Source organism: Tyto alba, unplaced genomic scaffold, assembly GCF_018691265.1.
Source record: "Tyto alba isolate M040663 unplaced genomic scaffold, T.alba_DEE_v4.0 Super-Scaffold_6, whole genome shotgun sequence".
Taxonomy (NCBI): domain Eukaryota; kingdom Metazoa; phylum Chordata; class Aves; order Strigiformes; family Tytonidae; genus Tyto; species Tyto alba.
In genome coordinates this window covers 31,916,799-31,936,488 of record NW_024881327.1, presented here as the reverse complement: position 1 = coordinate 31,936,488, position 19,690 = coordinate 31,916,799, and positions in this window count along the sequence as shown.

Below are 19,690 nucleotides of genomic sequence, written 5' to 3'. Positions count from 1 at the left end.
AGTTTGAAAACCTTGAGCCATGTTCAATAAGGCATCATGTGCTGAAGTGATCATCTTAAAAAAGAATGTTGACTGATAAGTACTGGCAAAAAATTGTCATGACTGCTTTTTTAAAAAGACTAGTATTAAAACCTGCTCTAAAGAAGAAAAGAAACATTAAAGATAGTTTGACTCTTAGAATACATCCATATAGTCTTTGATAATCCTTTAACAGGACCAATAGTCTTGCTAGACCTGCAATTATTTATTTTTGCTGTGACAGCAATCAGAGTAAATTTAGCTCTTCAATATATTTCCCTTCAAACAGAATAAGTGGTATAAAGACCTTTTGCATAGTTTGTTGAAGCAGACTCAAACCAATACATGTAAGGTCATAAGCAGAGTCACCTCAATCCAAACGGCTTAGTCTTCAAACATACATAGAAATAATAACTCCCCATTTGAGTTTGGAATATATTCCCTCTGAGATGTACTGATCACAATGCACCTAAGTTTACTTCCAATGAAATCAATGAGAAATCTTCCGCACTCACTGCAATCAGAAATGCTACATTTTCTTTGGGTAATTTTTTTTTTTTTTTAAAGTTTGAGTTGGCTGTTAGGTCACTTGATTTTGGTGCCTAAAGCAAAAGTTTTCATAAGTGAATGGAGATTAATTTTGTAAGTAAGATCCTTAAGGAAGGATAATTCAAATATATTAAATTCACCGCTTACCTGAAAGTAAGTACCCTACATTAACTTCCTGAAGGATATATATGTGCATGCCATCAAAGACAAGTTGTCAACACAAGATCAAGTGCTGCTTAAGTTCACTTAAAAGTCAACTTTCATTCCAAGGTGGTGTGCTTCTTCAAGGTGAAGTGTGGAACTACATACATCCTTGTTGCAGTTCTGATTTTGCTTGTTAGTAAATGTCATGAATGTTCTTATAATTTGCTAAGGCTAGCTAGACTTCACAGACCGAAAGTACATCTTAAAGGAAGCCTTGAGGATCGTATATTCTTCAAGGGTTAATTAGGTATGGTCACATATAAAACAGACAAACAAACAAGTGTGTAAAACAAATCATTAAGTCTTGTGTGAGAATAATAACAGTGCTCTAGGTGAAAATACATCATTATCACCATAGTGCTCTTATCTTTTAAATCTTTATATTAAATATATTCTCTATATTCAGACAAAATCTTGGATGTATAGACAATTAAAAGTGATGCTATGAAAAAAGTCAAGGAGAGAATCAGATACATCATTAAACGTACTTAAAAGATAGATTCTCTTTATCAGCATCACTTTTTTGAAGCAGCATATTCTGTGGATAGTGCCAGTGAAATTAGTGGAACATTTATATTCAATTAATGTAAATACTTGTTTTCCAGAATCTGTGTCATAATGGAATCATACTTTTGAAGTGAGAAATGTGCCATTTTTTAATGAGGAAAAAAAAAAAAAAAAAAAAAAAAAAAAAAGGAGTAGTTTTTAACAAGAAGTTTATGTTTGAATTCTGGAACTGAGATTTTTTTGTATGCCTTCATGTGATGGCAGATCTTGTTCCAGAGAGCATTTATTGTGAATATAAGTCTTTGGCTGGGTAATGAATAATTTATATTCCCTTATTCTTCCTTTTCTTACATATATTTGTTACATGTGATTAGCCCATGATTACCTGTAGATAATTTTGTCAGTAAATTGTGTATCTGCTTCAATGTACTTATCACTTGCTTTGTACAGTCTGTTTTTCATATAATCACTGGGAAATACTGGGAAATATTGAAACCAACACAGTCAAGATGAGTTTTGACTTCTTTTTGCTCTTTTTTTATATGTCAGTTTGGTAATGCAGAATTGCATATATTTCTGATAGGATGCCTGAAATTTAATCTTTAAAGTTTAAAAGATCTCATATATTTATTCTCAAACTTCTGCAATTAATTTTCAGTTAGAATTTTGTGGACTCATGCATGTTTTCACAAATATCCGTTACATGCAAGGACATCTATGAACAATGAGCTATTTAGTTCTTTATGAATGAAAGCAGTCATGCATTTGTCACAATTTTGGACAGTGGCTGGTTTTCAAACTATGTAAACTGGACTGATGTCCTCCTGCGGGTATTTAAGCATGGCGTCAACTTTACCTACACAAACTTAAGCAAAGTCTTAATCCTTAGTTACATAGGGATCTGTTTTCTTACAGTCTATTTTCTCTCCTCCCCCTACAGATTACATCATTTTACAGTGTTACTATACTCCACATCTTTCTTGTTGAGGGTATTTTAAGGGCATTCTTAACTTGGTGGCCAAAATGTTGCTCTTTTTTTTATTATTATTTATTTTACTTTTCATATATTAAAGCCTATATGTGTTTGCCAGTGCCATTAGAATTGTATTCATCACTCTTCTAAAAACTGTGAAACAAGTATCAGTATACTGAAGTTCTACGTTCCCTTTAAAAGGGGATATGTCAGGCATTTGCTCAGTGTCTGACTTGAAACCCAGTGCTATCCATATTAAAGAAAAACAATTATGCAATGGTATGATTACCTTCCCTCTTCAGCACCTCATGTATAATCATGCTAATAAGTCTGACACCAGCTAGTACATTTTCTAAGTGATAAATGGGGATTTAGCCATGCAGTTGCAATGACATTACTGGAGGCAGGATAGCCAAATCCTAGGACTTTTTTTTGAAAACCCTCACCCTGTTGCAGGTTTAATGAATTTCATTTGGTTACTTACCTAGTTATGATGAATGGGAAGAGAAAGACAGATTTTTAGACAATAGCAATATAACAGTAGTGTCATCTGTGAAAACAGTAATTTGCACCTAATGCAATTTACACTAGTGAGGCACTTTTACTAAAATAGCAGCATCTCGGTCTCATTAACAGCTGCAGCATAATTTATTTTAAACTCTAAATAAAAGTGGTACCTGTGCTCAATTCATATGCTCCTGAAAATAATATCTGTTGCTTACTCTGTATCCTTCATTTAACCTGCAGTTAAGACTATGAAAAATTGGTCTGCAGTTCCCTTTTTTCAACTGCAGGGGACAAAGCAGGGGAAACTGCATTATAGATTTGTTTTGTTTTACTATTCACTATTGCTTCTCTTGCTGGACTGTATGGCTAGTGCTAGTCTGTGACTTGCCCCTTCTCCACCACTGAAGAAGAATCAAACTGACTCACCAAAAGAACTACATTTCACAACAACAACAAAAAAAATTACCTTGAGGGAGAAGAAACTGAAGTATGTATTTAATAGAAGAAGGAAAATGCAGCAGGGAAATGCTATGTGAAAATAAATGAGAAAAAGACAAAAAAAGGAAGTCAGTCTAACCCAAAAAAAAATATGGTCAGAGGTGATAGAGAGCCAGTCACAATACTTCCATTCTCAATTTGATGAGGCAACATCAGAGTACTATGAATGCTGCACTTAAAGTCAAAAGCAGTTGAGAATAGAATGTAGTCACCTCCCATTGCATCCCTCACCACCTGCTATATCTTGACATATATCACAGAATGAAGCGTAAACTGCAAGGTTGAGAGACAAGATATTTCTCTCATCAGGGAACTCCAGATAGAAAGTCTTCATTGATCAGTAACAGCTACCTAACAGCACCTCTGCAACTCTGTAATTGGTGCTGAATGATTTTATGCTTTTATAACATTAAGATTGCAATGCTATCTGGCACGGCAAGGACATGCAAACGGTATAGGGGCTGATTTAATATCAGAAGGCAAGGTACAGATCAAGAAAAGGAGTTAGGTGATACCTCAGCATGATTTAATCTTTAACCTGGAAGATGAGATGGCTGGGCAGGTAGAAAATGGTATCAGTTATGAGATTGATAATAAGGAAGCGAATGTGTTGAAAAATAATTTGCTTCATAAAAACGGCTTTTCAAATCACGGCGATTATACCAAACACAAATTGCTTCCTTGGGTGTCATACTTGCAGACAGAATTAATGAGTGACTTAATAACTCCTGTATTAACATAATAGGCTAGTTAGACTAATTCACTGGAAAAGTAGAAGTATCATTATATGTTTTAACATAGCATTGTTATTGATGAAGGTATTTTATTAAGTAAAAGGGAAATGAGTTAAATCACAGGTAAAAAGGATAAATCATGTAATCCACCTCTAGAGAAGTGGATTTAGCCGGTATCAATACAAAGGGATATGAATGATTAATAACTAAATATGGATCTTCCATCACAAAATCATGCAATTTAGCAAATATAATGACACATTTTGCCTTAAGTGTATATACCAATTTGCAATGAAGCATAAAGTTTTATAACAGCAGCAGCAGTCACTCCACCATCATTAAGATTCTCTCCTTATTTTTATAAAGGGATTTATTACTTGGCCATTTCACCTTAAAGTAAGATTTACCATGCATGTTCTTAGTGACTAATCCAAATTGGTGCTGAGCACCAGCTTCTATTGAATTCTTCAGTGAAAGTTACAGGTGCTATCACCAGCCCAGAAGTTAATTTTATTGTCTCTCACTGAGTCTTTGAAATCATTTCCACTGTGCTTTTTGGAACACAATAGACCAAACAAGAAAACATAGAATTAAAATGCTCCCTAAACTCCAAGTAAATGAATATTAATTTACACATTTAAATTCTTTTAGTCTGCTGAAAATAAGGTCTACTTGAAAAGAAACATAGGTTTTTCAAAAATGCAGAAAGTAGTACACACATTAGATATACATTAGTACACATTAGATATGTCAGCGAAGATTTCCATGTCAAAATAGGTTCGTTTTTCATCTCCTTGTAGTCACTGGTTCTGAATGGAGTGTGTTATTTGTTGCTTCTATCACAGATGGTACCTTTAGGCCCAGGTGAGGATAAAATCCTATCACCACAAGATAGTTCTTGCTATCAAAAGTTAACAGTCTAAATAAAAAAGATCACTAAAAATATTGCAAAGATGAGTCAAAATTGTTACTTTTGTGCAAATTGCATCCCATTTAGGAGTGGGACCCAAATGGCTTGTGTACTTGTATAGGGATTTTGCAGATAAGATTGTGTATTCATACCTATAATGGAAGGACAAAGCAAATGTGTACTGAAGTCTACTGTAAACTGCTGCTTTTCTCAAATGTCTCCAATGATTAATAGCTCAAGGTTGATATTACTACATTTATGTCTTCTGTCAGATTGAACAAGACATTTTTTCCTGTATTTCAATCTTTTTTTCTTTAACTGCATGAGAATAATACAGGTCCTGCCTCACAGCATCATAATTCTTTCTAACGACTTAGGCACAAGTCATTGGATTGCTCAATTATGATGGACTTAGTGAAATCTAGATTTACTTCAGTGGGTGCAAAAAAGAATTTCTCCCTTACCATGGCAATATGAAAGGGATATAACCTGATCTGAAACAGAAGTCTAAAATTATAAAGGATCTGGTTCAATCTTGGGTTATAGCCCAGAGGATAATGCTGTGACCTGTGGAAAGTCCATCTGAGGATGAAGCTGGAGCACATGTTGTAGGACTGTATGTAAAATGTGTTAAAAAATTCTTCCCCGAAGATAAACAAATTCAAAGATACATGCAGTTACAACTGAAACCTTCATTTACGATGCTTTTCATAGCGAAGGAGAATTGTGACATTGTAGCAAGTTAAGGTGATCTTTTCTCATCCCACAAAAAACCAAACAGATCTGATTTCTTTTGCCAAAAAAAATGTAACTACTATTTGCAGTTGTCCTGTCCCTGCATTCTGCATTTCTCATGAGAACAAAAAACTGGGATAACACATTTATGAAGGGGGAAAAAAACCTGCGCAACAGCAACTGCAGCCAGAGAGAGGAGTGAGAATATGTGAAAGACACAACTCTGCAGACACCAAGACCAGTGAAGAAGAAGGGGGACGATGCACTCCAGGAACTGGTGCAGAGATTCCCCTGCAGCCCACGGTGAAGACCATGGTGAGGCAAGCTGTCCCCTGCAGCCCAGGGAGGTCCACGGTGGAGCAGATATCCACCTGCAGCCCGTGGAGGACCCCATGACGGAGCAGATAATGCCCAAAGGAGGCTGTGACCCCATGGGAAGCCTGCACTGGAGCAGGCTCCTGGCAGGACCTGTGGAGAGAGAAGCCCACACTGGAGCAGGTTTCCTGTCAGGACTTAAGACCTGTGGGAGACTCAGGCTGGGAGACCATGCTGGAACAGTCTGTTCCTGGAGGACTGCACCCTATGGAAGGGACCCACGCTGAAGCAGTGTGTGAAGAACTGTAGCCTGTGGGAAGGATTCACATTGGAGAAGTTCGAGGAGGACTGTCTCCTGTGGGAGGGACCCTATGGTGGAGCAGAGAAAGAGTGTGAGGAGTCCTTCCCCTGAGGAGGAAGGAGCAGCAGAAACAACATGTGATGGACTGACCACAACCCTCATTCCTCATCACCCGGCACTGCTCAGGATTAGGAGGTAGAGAAAATGGGGAGTGAAGTTAACTGGGAAGAAGGGAAGGGTGGGGGGGAAGGTGTTTTAAGGATTTGAGTTTATTTCTCATTATCTTGCTCTGATTTGATTGGTAAAAAATTCAATCTCCCCAATTTGAGTCTGTTTTGTACATGACGGTAATTGGTGAATGATCTCTCCCTGTCCTTATCTCGATGCACAAGCCTTTTGTTATATTTTCTCTCCCCTGTCCAGCTGAGGAAGCGAAGGGAAAGATTGCCTTTGGTTGAGGTCCTGGCATCCAGCCAAGGTCAACCCACCATAGACTTCTAAGATTGTATGACTGGAAACTAGTCCAGTTAATTTTACTGCAGCTGATATCACCAACTATATGAATAATTTCAGTCTCTTAATTTGCACCCAAACCAGGACTTTAACTAATGTAGATAGTTTGCCAATGCAGCTATATAATTTACTTTAAAATCATAGCATGTGGCTCAAGTTAATAGACTTAGAATTATATTGCCAATGTTTTTCTTGGCCAGCCCTCCCAGCATCCTGTAGTAAGATATCCATTCCCAATCAGAATTTATATAAAAGAAAATGGTCCAGATTAATTTCCCATAGAACATTAATAAAGCTAATGGAAATTCACAGGGGGCAGCTTGGCCCAATAGCACAAATGTAACTGCAATTCAAATATTACTCCAGTTTATGCTCCAGGATAAGATAATCTGCAGACTTTTTTCTCTGTAACTATTACTGAAATCAACAATAAAACTAGATACAGCATTTTTTTTTCTGTACAGAATCAGAGATATCTGATATAAGAACACTTATGCTGCTAGCAATCTAAATAGAGTTGAAGAGCTTTAAAAGCTGTCATGTGATTTCCTTAAAAGAAAAAAAAAATTCTTCATAACAAATGTTTTTGTACCCCTTCTGTGGCAGTGTAAGGCATTCTGTGTCTTCTAGAGACTTCTACACTCTAAGAGTATTATAACAAACCTGGATTGTGTGTTTCAAACTATGTGTGTAGCTTAAAAACAACAGTCCTTATACAGAATCATAGAATGGTTTGGGTTGGAAGGGATCTTTAAAGATATCTGGCCCAACCACCCTAGGGACCTGCCACCCTGGGCAGGGACACTTTCCACTAGATCAGGTTGCTCAAAGCCCCATCCAGTCTGACCTTGAACAGAGTTCATGGCTTAGCTACTTAAATGATTTATCACATACCGGTTTATAAATGGTTGTCGTGGTTTGAACCCCATCTGCAGTCAAACACCACACAGCCTCTCACCCACTCTCCCTCACCTGGGAATGGGGGAGGGAATTGGAGGGGTAAAGGGAGACTCGCAGGTTGATATAAAAACAGTTTAATAATGGTAATAAAATAAAACAGTGACAATAATAGAAAGTATGAACAGGCAATGCACAATGCAATTGCTCACCACTCACCAACCAATACCCAGTCCGTTCCCGGCTAACGATCCTGAAATATCAAGATCCTGCAATAACAATCCTGGAAGCAAGAGAGAGCCCCTTCCCATCTTCTCCTCCTCTATATAGTGAGCATGACATTACATGATATGGAATAATTTATTGGCCACTTTGGGTCTGGTGCTCTGGCCATGCTCCCTCCCTGCTTCTTGTGCACTTGTGCACGGGTAGGACATGGGGAGTTGGAGAGTCCTTGAAATCTCAGCAACATCTGAAAACATGAGTGTGCTGTCAGAATTCTTCTCATACCAAACCCCATGCTGAATCCAAAACACAGCACTGTTCTAGATACTAAGAAGAAACATTAGCTCTATTCTTACCCAACCCAGGACAATGGTAAATGTTAATATATGTAGTATCATTCCATCATGGAAAACAAAGTAATTGGAGCTACTTCAGTCAATAGTGAAAGATTAAAAGAAACTTTAATTGTTTGCACTTACCATTATACACTAGCAAATCGATATTATCATGGCCCAGATGCTGTGCAGCAGCCTTTTATCCACAATAACTTAATTGTTTTTCCACTGTTTCAAAAACTTAGAAACATTGGAAAACATATCTGTTTATTCAGTTGACAAACTATGAAAAAGCATGTTCATACTTTTTTGTACTGTTTATTAGGTACTGAACGGGGTCTCTCCTATAACTTTATAGTGTTTCAGAAACAACAAAACTATGTCTTTATCTAATGGTCAGCAAGAAAGAAGGCATCAGATTGACACATTTAAAAGCTTTTATTAAAGATATGCTAGCAATACCATATTTTAATAAGTTGGTGTTTCTTTTTAAAATATTAATATAGACTGCTCATAGTGTAGGTATAATTAGCTTTACTGTATCCATTCCTACTAAGAAATATTAAAAAAAATATATATACTTTGAGAAGTTTCTGAGTATTTGCAACATGGAATTAACTCATAGAGTGAAGTATTCATCATCTGGGGGGTTTTGATTGGAGTTTCTAGTTGCCAGTGCATAGAGCATCAACTTTCCACAAGATCCAGGTATAAAATTTTAAATCATCCTCAAACCTAGAGACACAGTTCCTCCACAACTATGATTTCGTTTTCTATCAAGTTGTTTTATCACTACATAATCTCTGTATTGCAAATTTGTACTATATTGTGAAGGTGCCCTTGGTCATCCTGATCCACTTACACCTAACTAAGACAGACCAGCTATAAAAATATGAGGGAACTCTGGAGGAATTTATTAGAAGTCAATAAGCAAATGAAAAAGCTGGTGATAGTCACAGTCATGGAATCAATAATAACATATATTGGGTGATTTTTAAGCCACTTAAACAATGAAGTTCATATTTTAAAGAGCTTTTTTCCAGACATTGTTATGTGAGATACGGTAATTATTATAAATTTTGAGCCATTTTTGCTAACTAAGAACAGCTAAAAACCTTACTTTGCTTGTTTAGGAATAAATGGCAAGAGTCTTATTAGTGGGATGAGGCTTCAAGCGGGAAAACAAAATGCAATTCGATCCTTTCCTTCATTTCTAATATATTTGACATGTAGATAACAAAGGTATATGTAACATTCAGATAAGTGCATTACAAATTCAGAAACATCATAACACTATAGTTAGCAACTCAACTTTTGTTTTTTGCTTTGAATTCCCTGTTGTCCTTCAACATATGGGGCATCTCTTTTTCCCTCTCTCTACACTCCCTACCCTCCTTAAAGTATATATACAGTATAAATAAAATATAGAAATATAATAATACAATATATGCATATTATATATATAGTAAAATAATAAGTCTCAGTGGAGATAGTATAATCACTAACCTTACAAGCACTTGGAGACGGCTGTAATTTAAAAAGTCCACAATCAACCCACTGATAATATTTTGTCCCCACAAATAATAATAAGATGTCATGGATCAGTTAGTACCAATGGACAAAAATTTTGTATAAAACAGATAGCATCTTCCATTTCTTGCTTCTTAAATCACATTATTTCCTCATGGAGTGATGCCTTTCATCACATACACAATGGACTTTGTGCATAACATGGGTTAATTTCCTTGGTGATTTGTTCCAACTTGTGGGGATAATTAAACATGGAATCAAATTACTTTGGGATATGATAGTTGCCCTTTCAGTTTTAAGTCTGCAAAACCAAAGTTGTTGTCTTTTTAAAGGGTGTACCTTAACACAGTGTGTCAAGTAATGAATTTCAATGAAATGTCATAGTCCAGGATATGCAGAAAGGAATCGGGCTAGATCAGTAAAACTTTCTGAAACAATGACAGGCATCAATTGCAGCATTCAAATTTCTTGAAGACTAGCATACACAGAATAAATACAGACCATTTCTTATGGCCTTGCAGACTATTCACCAGCAGACAGACCATATTTTCAGAGTCATCAATAAAGGTGACTTTAGCCCTCTCCACCACAAAATCTGTCTATGCCAATGGCAACAGACAGACCAAGACAAATGCCCTGCCTATTTGCCAAATTAAATTGTATACTTCTGTGCAAATAATTTTTAGCTGTATTTGCAGTATGTATCAGCACAGTTATTATAGAATTAGCTATTTAATGCTCAACACCTGGTCTTTCTTGTTAATTTATATTGCTTAAGATTTTTTTCCCCCTAATTTTCATAAAAACATAAAGATTAAAGTATATATAATAATTGACTTTTCCTCTGCACATGCATTTTTTTTAAAAAAAATACACATTTGATTGTCTTTTATCTTTCCTCTTATTTAAATCTCCTGATTGTTCTGTTTATTAAGATAGTTTTTCTGATATTAATGAAGATATAATTAGCTTTGGATCCTCTACAGTGATTTTGCTTCACACATAAAAATGAAACAAGACAGGAAAGGAAGACATGCTATGAAAGCAAAGAAAAAGAAAGGCAGCCCACAATAAAGGTGAAACAATATCTCCCCTCAAGCTAATATTTGACAATGACAGAACATGACTCACCATTATTTAAATCATATTAAAAATTAATAGGTTTATATGGTACAGAATGTTCTCCCATCATTTTTCCCTCAGCATCACTCTTTGGATTCTGAAGAGTTTCTACTTTTTTTTCAATTGACACAAAATATAGCAGATTAAGGCCAGCATTATTTTATCTAGAATCTGCTTGCTGTTTTCTTATATTTATCTTTGAAAACATAGTACTGCTTTTTGTGGATGTAGTACTTTACAGATTAGAAAAAAAATGAAGGAGAAATTTTCTGTGCAGCATATATGATGATCTACTGTAGCTCAGAACCACATCTCTTCCTGATAGTAATGGAGGTTGCAAGTTTTGTCTGCCACCAAACAGTCTGGTAAGTTGATCTTGGTTGCTAGGTTATTGTGAATATATGCATGTTAAAAACAAACAAAAGAAAAGCCTCCAGCATTTGATGTCCCACTGGGGTAAATCAGTACAACTTCACCATTGGAAATTCTAATCTGAAGCTTTTTCTATGCTTTAACATTAAATATATGTTCAGAAGAATGCATCTTCAAAACAATTTTTCATGGACAGCAATGCTGCTCAACAGCTTGCAGTGCTCCATATGGCAAAAAATATTGCCGAGCTATTACATCACACAAGCAGTTGTGGAGTATAGGAAACAACACCTACCATAGGCTATATTTAAGAGCATGAGTCTGTGAAAGCAGCAGTCGAAGGAGTATAACAGCTGCAAGAGAATCAGGATACCTTGTGGAACTGTTAATAGCGGAATATCAGTATTCTGCAAACTGCCAGGAGAAAGAAGTTATGAGCAACAGCAAGCAATACAGAGATGAAAAGTCTAGCCAGCTGCACCAGGTGAGAGTATGTTACTGGCACATGTGGCTGCTTTGGTGAAAGAGAAAAAGAAACAAGGATAGAAATGGGAGATCATTTTCAAATTAATAATTTTTAAAGAAGTTTTGTGGAAACAGGAAAAGGAACTATTTACCAAATAGCATTTTTTTCCCTTTTTGTCTATGAGAAGGCAGAATTGTAAAAACTACTTTTTATTAAAATCATGACAGAAGTTTTCCCATCTGCTTTTAACACGTGGAATACTAGCTTCACATGTTCCCAGCATTCATCACTGTCACATAGAGGCATACAAACACTTTCCATGGGAATTGCTAGCGGAGGCGTACCCTTTACATAAATAAAAGTCATCTGATCTAAAAGCAGTAGCATCAAGGAAAACCTCTGCATACCCCATTACAAAGTATAGTCAGTTGTAAGTTGTTAATGGTGCAAGAGAGATTAAGCTGAAAGACCTTGATCCACAGCCAGCACCTAGTTAATGTCAGGAAAGATCTCTACCCTGCAGTCTTCATTTATCCACAGATTGCAACTATGACATCTCTCCTGAGATGTGAAGATGACTAGTCACCTTTGTCTGGCAGAAAAATCCTGAAATCATCATGTGGTGGAATCAAGGTAAAGTTGAAGTTTCACGGAGTAATTTTACTGTCTTTGACCAGAGTACTTGGTCAAAGCTCAGGGCGCTGTGTATTGATTCTGTTAGGAGGAAGGTGGTGATGGAGTCAGATGCCTTTGATGTAATCTATTTACTTACAAAGAATGAGCAAGCTTCTGAACTACTGCAGAAAGCAAACAACAGTTCCCTTGATCATTCCTCCAAAAATCTTTCAAGCTGGCACCCAGAGCAAGTTTTCTTTCTTAGATGTTAGACAAACATTTATCAGGTGGAAAATGATAAACAACTCAAGATCCTTTCTGGCTCTAATTCCTGTGATTTTTACAACTCTGAGAGACAGTCTTCTGTACTCCAGTACCTTACTAACTGCATATCATATTTCCTATCTTAGGCACTTGTTTTTCCCAGGCATACATTTCTACATTCAAAGCTTCATATAAATGAATGAATATGAATTCACTAGCCCATGAATGTCCAGTTGAACACAGAAGGTGGAAGCCAGTATAGTTTCGTCTGAGTAGCTTGGCAAATAAGCTTGAATAATTTCTCATAACTAGTGTAAATGAAGGATGGTGGTTATATCTCCTGGTTTCTGAAAGACTGCATTGAACTTCTGTTGTCTGTTACTAGTGCTAGCACACAGAAAATGACTGCTTAAATGCTAAGGGAGTACATGCATAAATCAATATCAATTTTCAGTTCTGATGTTGAATCAAAAACCTGGAGCATTGTAATTAGTTTGGGATCAGAGATGGCACTCACCTCCATTTGTTATTATCTAGCATCCAGTAAGCACTCATGCTCTCTGCTGTAAGTGTAGGTGAATGCCAGTAGACACTCTAAGATTGATCTTTCTGATTTGTGCATGGTGAGATGGTATAACTATGGAACCAGGGTTATACATCTCTGTATTCTTGACACTACCTTGATGGGGAACAGTGTTTCTCATAGAAGATTAGCCTTCACTAGGCAGTGAAGCTGCAAAATTAAATCAGACAATCCAAAACCTGACATACTGTGCAAGTGCATTTGGGTAGCAGAAGACAAGTGAAGGAAAGGCAAGTTGGATGAAATTTATGTTTTCATTTTAATCTGTATTGTTAAATGTCAGTAATAGTACACATTTTAAGCCCATTTTAGTTTACTAGTTTGAGTAAAGAAGTTTATACAGAGCTGCTTTGAGAGCCATGGGTGTTTAACATCCATTCCTTTCAACACAGTGTGTTTGGACAAACCATGAAAATACCTGAATTAGATCAAATCCAGACTGCAATATGTGGCATTGTAAGTCCACAGCATATGTTACATCCTACAGCTGTGAGAAAAACTTAGAAGAAAATGAAGACAGCTTTATTAAGGAAAAATGGTAAAATAAAAAAAAAAAAATAGCATCTCCAGAAATTCTGTATCCTTGTCATTGCTTACTTCTTTCGTGGTCACGAGGAAACATGCAACACTATTTGTCAAATGTATAAACACACTATGGTATTTGAAAGGACAGAATATCTGGAACAGCAGTTTATTTTCAGGGGTGTGATCAAAAGTGGTTTGCAAGTACACCAACCATTTATGAAGCAGAAATTCAACAAATAATTAAAAAAAAAAAAACAAAAACAAAAACAAAACTTTATACTATATCAACTTGTCATTTGTACTAATTCAGATGCTGAATGGTATTTTCTGTTTACAGTAACGACATGTTAAGATAGAAACAAGCACAAATGGTGGACTCAGTCAAATGGCATTGTATGAAAAGATACCATTTTGTGCTCTCTTCAGGAAAGAATGCATGCCATGCCACAATGAAACACCACAACCATTTATTTATTTATTTATTTATTAATCAAGATATAAATAAATCAACAGACAAAGCTAATTTTAGTCTTCGTCCTATGGTTCTAGGAAAGCTTGCCCTATTTAGTGGAAGCCATGGCAGTAACTACAGTAAAAGTCTTGAACATAATTCTACCTCTTAAATTAGAGTGAGCATCAGTGAGGACAAGAAAGCTATAATAAGCTAGAAAGCTGATTCTTGAAAAAGACAGATTACTGAGTGCTTTTTTTTTTTTTTTTTTTTTTTTTTTTTTTTTCCCCAGCCTCCTGGCATTACGGTGTAAGAAATCAAATGAGTTGGGGGCCTGTATCTGATAGCGCCGAGGCGGCCAGCAGCGGCTGACGGCTGCAGCCCCTCAGGCGCGGCAGCACAGCCGGCTCACCGGGGCGCTCGCCCGGCGGCCACGGACACTGCCCAGAGAGCACGGCGGTTGCCCGGCGGTTGCCCCGCGAGCGCGGCGGTTGCCCCGCGAGCTCGGCGGTTGCCGGACGGTTGCCCGGCGGTTGCCCCGCGAGCGCGGCGGTTGCCCGGCGGTTGCCCCGCGAGCGCGGCGGTTGCCCGGCCGTCGTGACGGCGCATTTGCGGTGCTGCAGCGCCGCCTATGGCCCCCATACGGCCTGAGAGGACTTTCCCGCTCGGGTTTTCTTCGGGGAAAAAGGAGGGGGATGTTATTTTTTCAGGGTTATTTTTTTCACCCTCAAGCAGAGTCTAAAGCCTTTTGAAACGGATAAAGTTAAACTGCTCAGATAATTTTAATTGCTGTTTTTATTATTTTAAAAAAGGAGCTGGATTTCTTAAATGTATGCTTTTGAACCATGAACTTGCCTCCCTGATCTTCATCTGCATGGATTTTCGTGATAGCTGATTAGCTCCTGTGGATGGTCCAATTATAAGCTTTAGAAAGTCACCCAAAGCAGCAAATTAATGCTTTAGGGGGCACTGAGGAAAAGTAAAACTTTTAATCTTTTAGAAGTTGTGAATGAACAAACTGCTGCCGATTTTGCAGGCAGGATGTTAACAAAATTATTTTAATATCCTGACCCTTTCTCAGAGTCCACCAAATCTGTAAATACATTAAATATATATCAGACATTTGGAGAGTAAAATTGTTTGATTGCTGTCCCTGGCATAACAAACAATTTCTTAGAAATTTCAAATGTTAAACTGTCATGTACTATTTATTCAATATGTGTAAACCATCCTGTTTCTGCAAGAAAATTATTTGCTCTAGTTCTTAGTTTAAATCTAAAATGACACTGCAGCCACTTCACTTTAAGATACCACTTTTGAAAATTCAAAGGAATATTTCATCTGTCTTGAAAAGTACTGTCCAGACACTTAAAAATCTTTTTGTCTTAAACATGAGATAAAAGATACAAAGTATTTTTTTCCTCCACCTGGGATTTTGAATGTATACTTCTCTGGTTTGTCATTTGATCTCCTTCCTGCCCACTCTCTGTTCCAGTGTTAGGCTAATAAGCTCAAACTAACAGTGGTGGGTTCTGTCTAAAATGAAATGTTCCACTGATGCTTATATCAATTTCATTGATTTATATGAGCCATATTGTTATGGAGAGTATATTATGAAACATATTATTGCCAGCTATAATATTATTACTGCATTAGATGAGAAGTGAAGTGTGACCAAAGCAGCATCCAGGCTGGACGGGGCCCCAGGAGGTCGCTAGTCCAATCTCCTGCTCACAGCATGGCCAGCTCTGAGGTCAGACCAGATTGCTCAGGGCAATCTCAAAAACTGCCAAGGACAGAGAGTGTGCAACCTCTCCAGGCAGCCTGTTCCATAGCTTGGCTGTCCTCATGGAGGACGAGGCTTTCCTTGCATCTGACCTGAATATCTCTCATTTCAATTTGTGCCTGTTGTCTTTCAACCTTCCACTATGCAATTCTGTGAAGAATCTCTTTGTCTTCTTGATGACCACCTGTAATGCTGGAGGGCTGCTATTAGGTCCCCCTGAAACTCTTCCAGGCTGAACAAGCCCAGCTCCCTGTCCTGGACACTCCCTCAGCCACTGATGGTAGGACAACACTCCAGTCCCTGGCCAGCTTGGGGTCCTTCTGCTGAAAGTACTTCAGTGAGTATTAACCCTGTATTGGAGGCCTCAAGATGGGATGCAGTATTTCCAGAATCCCTAACAGTTCAGGTGGCCACTGCCCCCTCAACCAATATGTCCACTCCCCACCCCACACCCTTTTATTTTTTTCTTTCTTTAAAGAAGAAGCCTCTCAGGTCTTAGAAAATCAGAATGTTATAACACAGCAGCTTTCCTAGACCGGAGTTTTGCATCAAGTATTCACATCATATAGTGATATATCGCAACATGAACTCAGACACTGTTCTGTGGTTCCTGAAGGTACTCTCAAGAAGATTTTATTTGCCTTGTTAAAGAATGATTACAGTTCTACTGGAAAAATCAGCATCTTTTCTTTAAATTTCACTATTTGGAAACTTCTTGGACGTCTGCATCTTGTATAAATTTGTGTGTGGGACATCCAATTCAAAATTAACTGTATCTACCTCTTGAAAAAGTGCTGTCTCACAAAATCCAGGGAATCCCACAAGTTACTACTGTGTTTAATTCCAGATAGCTACAAAAGGCACTAAAAGATGAGAATATAGCAGATATTTTATTTAGTCTTTTCTGATATTAAAAACATCCTCTACTTAACTTGCACTGAAATGAGATAAATTCATCAGCACAGGACAGCATAGCATCAGACTATTGCTTTTCAAATAGCTCACTGTCATGTCAAAAATTTTGCCAGGGAGCATCAGGAGTGGGACTGCTCCATAAGGGAGGACAAACCAGGAGCCAAAGGTAGAGCAGGCAGAGGCAGTGCTCCCCCAAACAGAGCAGAGCCTCACGGTGTGGGGGGTGAGCAGGGTGGGCAGGGCGGGGTGCTGACAGCAAAGGGCTGCTGACAGTCCCAGACTGTCCCAGGCAAAATAGAGTCAGGTCCAGCATCCTTCCAGGGACTCCAGTCCAGGCCCAGCAGGAGACAGGACTACAACAGGGGTCTGAGGCCAGGCCAGGGGCAGAGGCAGGGCTGGAGACCGAGCAAGGCACAGGAATAGGAATGCCCATGGCAGTGCCCAGGGGTGTGGATGGGCATCCCAGGTGGGGTTGGCCATGGTAAAACGTCTTAGTGGACTCAAGGCCCCAGCAGTTTTTTTCATAACTATACAAGTTAACTGCTGTCTTATTTTTGAATTGAGAAAAATTAGATAGAAATGGTGGCCAAGGGGAATATGATGCAGTTGAAGGAAAAAAAGTATAATATGTGTTGACTTGCAACTCTTTTCACAAATACGGTAATTGAAAGATTTTTCATTTTTCTACATACGAATAAATGTGTATTAAAACATTTTAAAAATATATTGCAAAGATACAAGTATTTTTATTAAGGTAACCTTGATGTGTTATGACAAGAACCTGGAAAACTTAAATAAAAACTTCTCTTTCTCTAGGCTGCTGCAAAAATTCCCAGTGTTCATTAAAGATTGATGTTTCAAATAAGTTCTTCAACTACCTCCAGAGTCATACTCAGGGATGTATCAAAAACCACATACCTGTCAAGTCATTGAGATACTGAGAGTGATGCAAGCTCTGGGACCTCTTTACATAGACCCGTGGCCATTGTCATCATCACTGATCAACCTGACAGCTATCAGTTTCTGCCACAAAGAACTAGAATTCACCAGTATAATTCCTTCTTTACTGCCCATTTTTCATTGCTGCATCTTTCTGTTGAGTTAACCATTTTCATATAGAGCCCTCTACCCTCCCAAAGGACATGTACTCCTTCCTAATAGTACAGAAGAAAGTCAGGGTTTTGACAGGACTGTAAATATCTTAGTCATAAAGTCAAATCCTATTCTTCCAGCTAATGCATCCAGAGTATACCGGGATGTCTGCAGTAAGTGTACTGAATCACAGAGAGCGGTGGCTGGGGAGAGCTGCGTTCCTGCTGCCGGGCCTGTCTTTGTGCAACCAGCTGCAAAGGGTTGCTGATAAAACCAGTTCATACAGTGCTGGTGCCTTCCCTTTGTGTACCTGCTGGCTACAGCCAAAACACAGGTTTTCCTGCAGGTGCTCACTCAGCCAGGCTCTGATCTACCTCACGCTGCTGCATTTCAGACATTTCATATCCTTGTAAATGGTATTATGATTGAAACCACTCTATAAAAATGACATTTCTTTTTGTACTCTCCACCTTTTATTCCTTAGTTAGCCATTTGATTATTTTTAAGCATTTAGCTGGTTACAACTTATCTGGTCATATATTTGAAAATGTGCAAATATGTTTGCCTAGTTGCAGCGAGGTATGCACTCTTTGTGTTTATGTCTGAGTCCTCATTCTGGAATAGACAGATGCCTGACAATATCCTTCTCTCTGCTGTGTCCTGAGGTGTTTTTCTTCTGCTATCTACTCTCTTTTTATCTCATGCTATGCTGTTTTGCACAGATTTTCTGTCAAGACAGAAAGAAAAGGTAGGATTTTGTATTTTATCCAACTCTGCTCTTTATCTCTCCTTGCAACTCTTTTTTTTTTTTTTTTTTCCCTAGCAACTCACTCATTCAAAATCTGCATATGATCCAAGTGTGGGAATGGAAGCTACCAGTACAGAACTTGGAGGTAAGCAGTTCTGCCTATGACCTCTTCAGGGTTAGTCCCAGCAGGTGTGTATCTTCATGTCCAGATATAAATATTTTAAAAACCTAAAAGACCTAATGCCATGGTAGCAGAAAGGGGAAGCTAGTCAAATTGCTCAATCAACTCATAGCCTTCTACATCTGTGGCTGATTGTAGGAAAAGGAAGTAAGTACTCCTGAGACAACAACCTAGCACTTAAGCTGTACCTTTTTGGGAATATTACCCGTGAATGTATTATGATGTCCCATCTCCTCACGTTTTCCACCAGTTGATCTGCTACTATAACATTACTTCATTCACAGAAGATCTGTAATCACACCTGGAAGAGGCTACTACTAAACCTGAAAAATACCATAACGTTTAATGAGGTTTTTTCCATAGTCATTGTCCCTAAAATGTCAGAATTTATGCACAGTTAAATCATACTGATTTGACATACCATCCATGCAGAATAAAGAATAAATGAAACATTTCAGATTCAATTATGTGTTGAATATCAAAATATATGGAATTTTAAGAGTTGACCAATGTGCCTAGTTACTCAGCTTTCCAAAACTGAGTTAATGTTAGTGTTACCAGAATAATAATTGCATTTGTTGAAATTTATGGCCTAAGGCTCAAAATCTCTACCACATCCTGTTATAGTTTATTCTAAATGTAGCCAATACATATTATATTTTTGTACAGAATTTTCTACATAATGACCTCGGCTGCTTGTAGAAATAGACTGTCAATGAGATGCAGCATCATAGTTATGAATTTTCTGGGTAAAATATATTTAATAAATATGCAAATGGTTCTGTCTTCTCCAGTGGAAAATGATATTTAAAAATAACA